Source organism: Rhinolophus sinicus, linkage group LG04 (genome assembly GCF_036562045.2).
Source record: "Rhinolophus sinicus isolate RSC01 linkage group LG04, ASM3656204v1, whole genome shotgun sequence".
Taxonomy (NCBI): Eukaryota; Metazoa; Chordata; class Mammalia; order Chiroptera; family Rhinolophidae; genus Rhinolophus; species Rhinolophus sinicus.
Window position 1 is genome coordinate 183,569,695 of NC_133754.1, and position 7,158 is coordinate 183,576,852.

Here is a 7,158-nt window from a genome sequence, read left to right on the forward strand (position 1 = left end):
ACTTGTTTCCTCCATCTGCCTCCCATTAAGCCTCTGCCGCTCAGAGCTTCTGATTCCAGCTCTGAACCTACTCTCTTCTTTCCTCGCCACTGTCCCTCACTGCTCTGCCAGCCTAGCCACTTCCTGCTGCCCAGCTCTGGGGCTCCTCAGTAGGCTGGGCGTCCTAGGGCCGAGCACCCAGTGCTCAGGCACTGGCAGAGCCTCTCCTTGTTTCCTACTCCCCAGGGAGTTTGGGAGTCACTCTCAGGATCCAAGGTAATAGGGGGATCACCTGAATATATAAAGAATTGTTACCAACCAGTAAGAAAAAGGCAAAAACACTAAGAAAATTGGGCAAAGGAAACACATACAGGTGAGTCACAAAGGATGAAAACCTGTCAACAAACATAAGGAGAGACGTTTAGCCTTTCCAGCTGTCCAATGCCAGCAGCAGTACTGTCTGATCCCAGTTAGGGAAAGTGTGGCATGTGTGCGTGTGTGCACGCGTACGTGGCCAGGGCTAATTCTCAATGGCCTCATGCTGAGATGCTCATGATGCTGGGATCCGGGGAACTTTTATCTTCTCTGTGCTTCTGTGTATTTTCTACCTTTTTACCAATGAGTGTGTCTTAGCTAGGTCAAAACGCGAAATCAGCCAGAGGCAGGGAATCAGGCCCTGCAAACTGCTCTTATACCTGGAGTTGAAGGTAAGGCCGTGAACACCCGGGCAAGACCCTGGTCTGTCCTCAAAAGCCTTTTCTCCTCCCAGCTCCATCTAGTGACCTCTTCCCAGCATGCAGTTCCCCTCCTCTGGGCCCTCCCAGCCTGCACTAGTGTATCCCCTCACTTCGCTGGGTCACCAAAGGACCCAGCCTGACTATGAATGATAAACCGATAACAGCAGCAGCCTTTGGTTGACTGTCCTGTGTCCCATGACTTAAATTAGAAGCTCAACACACATCGTGTCACTGACTTGTCATAACGCCCCAGTGAGGAAGTGATAGAAGGAGTCCCATGTCACAGTCTGGGAAATTGAGGCTCAGATCAATAACTGACCAACTTAATTAAGGTCAGGGAGCCAGTGAGGGGCCCAGGCAGGATTCAAACCCAGAGCCTGGCTCTTAACCTCTCCTCGGAGCCCGAACTCAGGACACCCACCTCCTGCCCAGGTACTTCATCCTGTGCTCTCTCTCTCTCTCTCTCTCTCTCTCACTCGCTCACGCATTCACACACTTTCACATGCACATACATACACACAAATTCTCACACACATACTCCCTCATAAATACATACTCTCACACACCTGTCTCTCTCACACTCACTCTGATACACATACATACTTGTGCACACCTATTTTCACACTCACAAGACATATGCTCTCACACACGGTCACACGCTCACACACATTCACTAACATATTCGTCGCATACACTGTCTTTCTCACACTCACACATGCCCAGGGCGGGTGGCTCCCGGAGGGGGGTGTCCCTGGCCCCATCCCAGCATCTCACCATCCCTAGGCCCCTCTGCCCAGGAGGGGCCGCCTGCAGCCAGGTCTGTTCTTTATGAGGTCCTCGAGGGGGGGAATGGGTGAAAGGCCCCCTTTTAATTTCTCTTCTTTTGCTTTGGCGGAGTTTCCATGAAGGGAAGTATTTGAAAAGTGGAACAATCTGCCTCGCGGAGTAGTGCTTTCTCTTCTTAGGGGAGAAGCCCTGGCAGGTCCCAGGGGCACTGAGGCGCAGAGATGGAGGGCTGGGCATATTTCTGAAGTGTGGTCATGGAACCGCCGCCCTGTGGCTTCCTCCTGTACTTCTGCTCAGGCCCGGCTCCCCTTCCTTTTCTTTTCCCTCCCCTCACCCTGACCCCACCCTGACCTCTGAGCCTCATGACCCCAGCGTGTCGCTGAGCAGGAGGCCCTGTTTGGCCCTGGTCCCCACACTGAAGGGCAGGGCCCTGATTCCCCACTGCCAGAGGCCCAACCCTCCATGTGCTCAGTGGGGAACTGAGAGAGCAGGAGTGGATGGTAGGACATTGGCTGGGCCAGGGAAAGACTTTCCTGTCTCCTCCCTCTTTCTGTTTGCTCTCCTAAGAAGCACTCAGGAGCATTTTGGGGACCTTGAGGCTTAGGGACCTCTGTGCTCCCAGAGGCCTGCTTCGCTCCTTTCCTGCCACCTGCCCCCTCTAAGAAAACTGCTTCTGCTGGTCAGAGCCCTCTGCTCCCCAACACCCTTCCCCCCACTCCACCCCCAGGCACTGCCAGCTGGCCCCTGTGCTTGGCCATGGTGTGGGGTTATGAGCTGGGCTGGGCCCTGGTGAAGCTCCCGGGTGGGCCACCCAGAACTTCAGGTGGGCCACTGAGGGACCTCCCTTCCTCTGCCAGCCCTGTGTGCCCACATGAGAGGCCCTGCCTGAGCCCAGCCTCTTCCAGATGAGGTAAGACCTCAGAGACCCCAGAAGCCCAGGAGACCAGTGTGAGAAGGTACTGAGAGCCTGTCTTCAGCTCAGGCGACCATAACAAATCATCACAGACTGGGCGGCTCAAACAACAGACATTTATTTCTCACAGTTCTGGAGGCTGGGAAGGTCAAGATCAAGGTACTACAAGGCAGGTTTCATTCTGAGGCCTTTTCTCTTGGCTTGTAGGTAGCTGCCATCTCTGTGTGTTCACATGACCTCTACCTTGCACACATGCACAGAGGGGGCGCTCTGGAGTCTTTTTATCTTCTTATAAGGGCACTAATCCCATCCTGGGGACCCCACCCTCCTGGTCTCATCTAACTTAATTACCTCCTGCAGGCCCAACCTCCTAATACCATCACATTGGGGGTAAATCTTTAACATATGAATGTGGGAGGAACACAAGAATTCGTCAGACCCCCTCGCTCCAAGATGGGAGGGAGTTGGGCCCGGGCTCTGGCCTGGCCCTCCTCAGCCTCACTGTGCCATCTACACAACAAGATGGTGGTTTCGAGGCTCCCCTAGATTCCTTCCCACTCCAGAAGTCAGGGGTCTACTGAGAGTGACCCTTAGCTTCACATGGGGGAACAGTCCCCAGAAATAATGCCCAGCCTCTCACTGGCAGATCCTAAATGCTGGTCAGCCTTCCTCCACCTCTCCCATCTCTGGCAAGCAGATCTGTGTGATCTTGGCCCAGGCCTTGCCATCGCTGAACCTTGGTCTATTGGGCTGCAAAATGGGTGGTAGGAGGCAGCAGTGAGGAGGTCTGAGCTTGCCCCATCTCTAGCTGGTCTGTAAGCCTAGAGTCCTGATCCCAGACATGCCTCCCATTTGACCCCCCTGGCATCTACGTGGCATCAGTCCCTGGCAGGCCACCCTGGAGGCAGAGCTCAGTGGAGGGGTCCACTGGGCCCCCTCCAGCCACTGCAGCTAAGCCCAGTTGGGCTCTGCCAAGGGAGGGCTCGGAGGACTCAGGTCCCTTGGGGAAGGAGGGAGGGCAGAGGCAGTTGCAGGGCAGGGTCCTTTGTGCTCCCCGGGAAGCCCCCACCCCACCCCACTGGCCCCGCTTGGCAAAGCTGACGGCAGGAAGAACCCCGTCGGCCATCCGTCAGGGAGACAGAGTGGGCCCACTCGAGGAGGGGAGCCGGGAAATTTGATCATTAAGAAACCCTCCTGGCTGTCTGGGGGAATTTAATTAAATTGCTGGAGAGGGCTGTGAGAGAGGGCCACATCTGGAACCAATATGTGGGCTTTGATTTTTTTCCCTCCTCTCTCTCTCCCTCCCTCCCTCTTCCCATCTCACTGCTGTAAAAGGGAACACAGTAGACCCCTGGAGTATTGGTTCCACTGGGAGAGAATTCCTGGCAGACAGAGACAGAGGGAAACCAAAGAGTAAAACCCTGGTGGAGACACAGACAGAGGCGGGAGAGCAGAAATGGAAGAAGAAGGAAACTGCCCCTGAGACAGGACAGGAGAGCTTGGGAGGAAGACAGAGATGTGGCCGGGTTGTGCCCTGGGTATTGGCTGTGGAGGTTTCAGCAGGGACAAGAGGTAAAGGCCCACTTCACAGACCAAGACAGTAATTTCCAGAGGATTCCAGACATCGACATACCCGGCCAAGAGTCCTATGGGCAGCAAACATTTGTTCAGCCCCTGCTGGAAACACAAGTCATGGGGTGGATCTTCCTGACACCCCTGAGGTGCAGATACTGTTAAGAGCCCCATTTACAGATGGGAGGCCAAGTGACATGCTTGCCCAAGGTCACAGAGCCCATGAGTGATCGTGCCAGGGTTCGATCGCAGGCCTGTCTGGATCCCGTCTAGACGTGCTGCCTGGGTCACCGTGATTGCCATTACTTCATGTGGCAGCTATTCACTTCATGCTTTCGGGTGCCAGGCACCGGGCTAGGCTCTCGGGACAGCAGGGTGGAAGGAGGGCAGGACGCTCCCAGCAGGTCCTGGAGGTGCTGAGTGCAGAGCTGCGACCAGCTGACTTCACCTGGGCAGTCGGCAGCAGTGGTTAAAGTTGGTCCTATGCCTGGGCAGCCATTGGCTGAGATTGGAAACGGGGACAGAGACCCTGGGGTCTCCATTGCCCCTGTAGGGCAGGCCACTCCAGGCCCCTCCAGGCCCCTCCAGGCCCCAGGCCCCAGGCCCCAGCCCTGAGCTGGGCCAGAGGGGGTGCTCATGTGTATGGGAATGGCTTCCCAGACTTTACCCCCACGGCTAAGCCATCCGTATTAGCCTAGGCCCCTCTTTCAGTTAGTTGCAGTTAATTTCCAGCACATTAGCAATCCCGCCCCTGGTCTCCAAGCTGCCCATTACCCCCAGGTCCCAGAGCCCCCAGGTCCCAACAAAGCACCAAAGGCTCCCGCCAGCCAGGGCTGTAGGGGAAGCATATAGTCTCCGCTCTGGGCAGACACCCTCTGGGGTAATTCCCATCCTCCCCTAAAACCCAGCACCTGCCCTCGAGGCCACAGAGCCTGGGGGGTCTTCCTTGACTGCAGTCCCCCTCCCTAGGATGGCTGAAGTCCAGCCCTGAGTTGAACATCCATCTTCACTTCCTCTACAGGCTCTGAGCCCCGAGGGCGGGGACCAGCTCCAACCTGGTCCCCAGTGTAGCCTCGAGCCCAGCCTAGAGCCAGCCCAGGAGGGAACAAGGTACATATTTGTGGAATGGATGTCTCATGACCTTGGGGCATGTAGAGCAGTTTCAAAAGGCAATTTAAGCTCTTGGCACGGAGGAGAAAGTGAGGCACAGTGAGACCCAAAAAGGAGGCGGCTCAGAGCCAGCCCTTGGAACAGGTAAGGTTGGAGGCTCTACGGGTCCTTTGCACATGCTGGGTCCCTTGCCTGGCTGCCTCTAGACTCCGCCCCCTGTCACCTGCTAAATCTTGCTCAGCTTCCTGCATGGGCTTAATGCCCCTTCCTTAGGGAAGCCCTCCTGATACGCTGCCCCCAGCCCGCTCGCTACCCCATGGTCCCCTTCTCGCTGCTGCTCTATGGAGATTGGATTGGACTGTATGTGTCACCACTCGATCCCCAGTGCCCCAGCCTGGACCCAGCACTGGGAAGGCGCTTGATAGAAACACGTTTATAGAGGTACGATACAGCCTGCGTTTAGGCGGCTTGTGAGCTGGGGGACAGCCGGGGAAACAGCACAGGTCCTGCCCTCAGACTCTGCTTTAGGTCTGGGGAAGCAGGAACAGTGACGACAGTGGCCACCGCTGTACGTGGACGTGGGCTGTGGGCTGGGGACCAGGCAGATGGTAGGAATGTGCTGAGCCAGGAGGCAGGTGAGGTGGGTGGGAAGGTGAGCACAGGAGGCCAAAGGCTGTGCTAAGATCTGGGTGATGGGATGGGAAGGGGCACATGATGCAATGGTCAGGGCTGTGTGAAGGGAGGCAGCGTGAAGACCAGTGGCAGCGAGAGCCAGCCAGCCCCACGCTGGCTGATCCGAAACAAACCAAGAGGGGGACGCGGGGTCCCGCTTGGAGGCTCTGACAGGGCGATGATATACAGAGTTTTAAATAAATGTATCTCATTAGGGACGCGTTGTCTGGCGGGAGAAAAATGATGCGCTTCCCCACCTCTGCCTCCTGTTTCCAAAAAAAAAAAAAAAAAGAAAAGAATCCAGTGCTACAGCTAAAAAGGAAATTGCATTAACACAGATTGTTTTATTTAAAAAACCTTGACCTCCACTTCAAAAAAAGTCATTAGACATTCTCCTTCTCAAAGGCCGCCGGAGCGATTACGGGGAGGCCTGTTCATTTCTCAATGACTTACTGTTCCTGAGCTGGGGAAACGTGCGAGGAATCAGGAGTAATTTAAGGCTCCCTGCAGAAAGGTGTGTAAATCTTTGCATGTCTAAAGAAACTTTACCAGACCACTAAGTCAGAGGAAAAGAAAACTGGAAGAGCCCACCACCCCCCTCCTTTTTTTCTGTTCCTTTCCTTTGGAACTCTGATCTCTTTGATCATAAAAATGGTCATATTTCACCCCCAAAATATCAGCAATCAGCGAGCTAAGGAAGTGGCAGCCCAGGGGGAGTTTCACCGCCGATTAGGCCCTTGGTTTAATTATTTAACGCCTGCCTGGATTGCGCAGGCTGTGAACACACTCTCCTGGCGTGGGTTCAAGAGCAAGTTATAAATAATAATAACTATTACACCCCAATTAAGCGAGTGAGCTGAAATTCTCATCCCGTCCATCCTTCAGCCCCGCCTGTCCTCGGCCACTGTGCCCCCCATCATTGCGCGTGCCCCTCCCCTGCTGTGTGCAGTGAGAGCCCTGCACGGCACACAGCTCCGCTCACTTCAGAAGAACTGCAGGAAGAAACATCTGCGGGGAGCCCTCAGGCCGTGCCCTCGCCCCCTCTGGGCCTGAAGGCTCCCCTGTGCCCTCAACCCCCCCCCCAGTCATCCTTCCTCTGACTCCCAGGGAAGGCAGGGCCAGAGGAGGTAGGACAGCTCCCCACGAGAGCATTCCAGACAGCTACAGTGGGGGATGGATCCCAGCCTTGGGATTGGTCTTGCCTCAGTTTCTCCACCTTTAACAGGAGGGAATTCTTCAACGTGGGTCATCCTGGAGTCCTGTTGGTCCCAGGAGCCCAAAGGCCACAGTGCTTTCGAGTTTAGTTTTTGGTGTTCAGGTGCCATGGCTGGACTGCGGCATCTCCTCGGAGAAACCTACCAGGCGTTAGGGCCTGGTGCTCACCAGGAT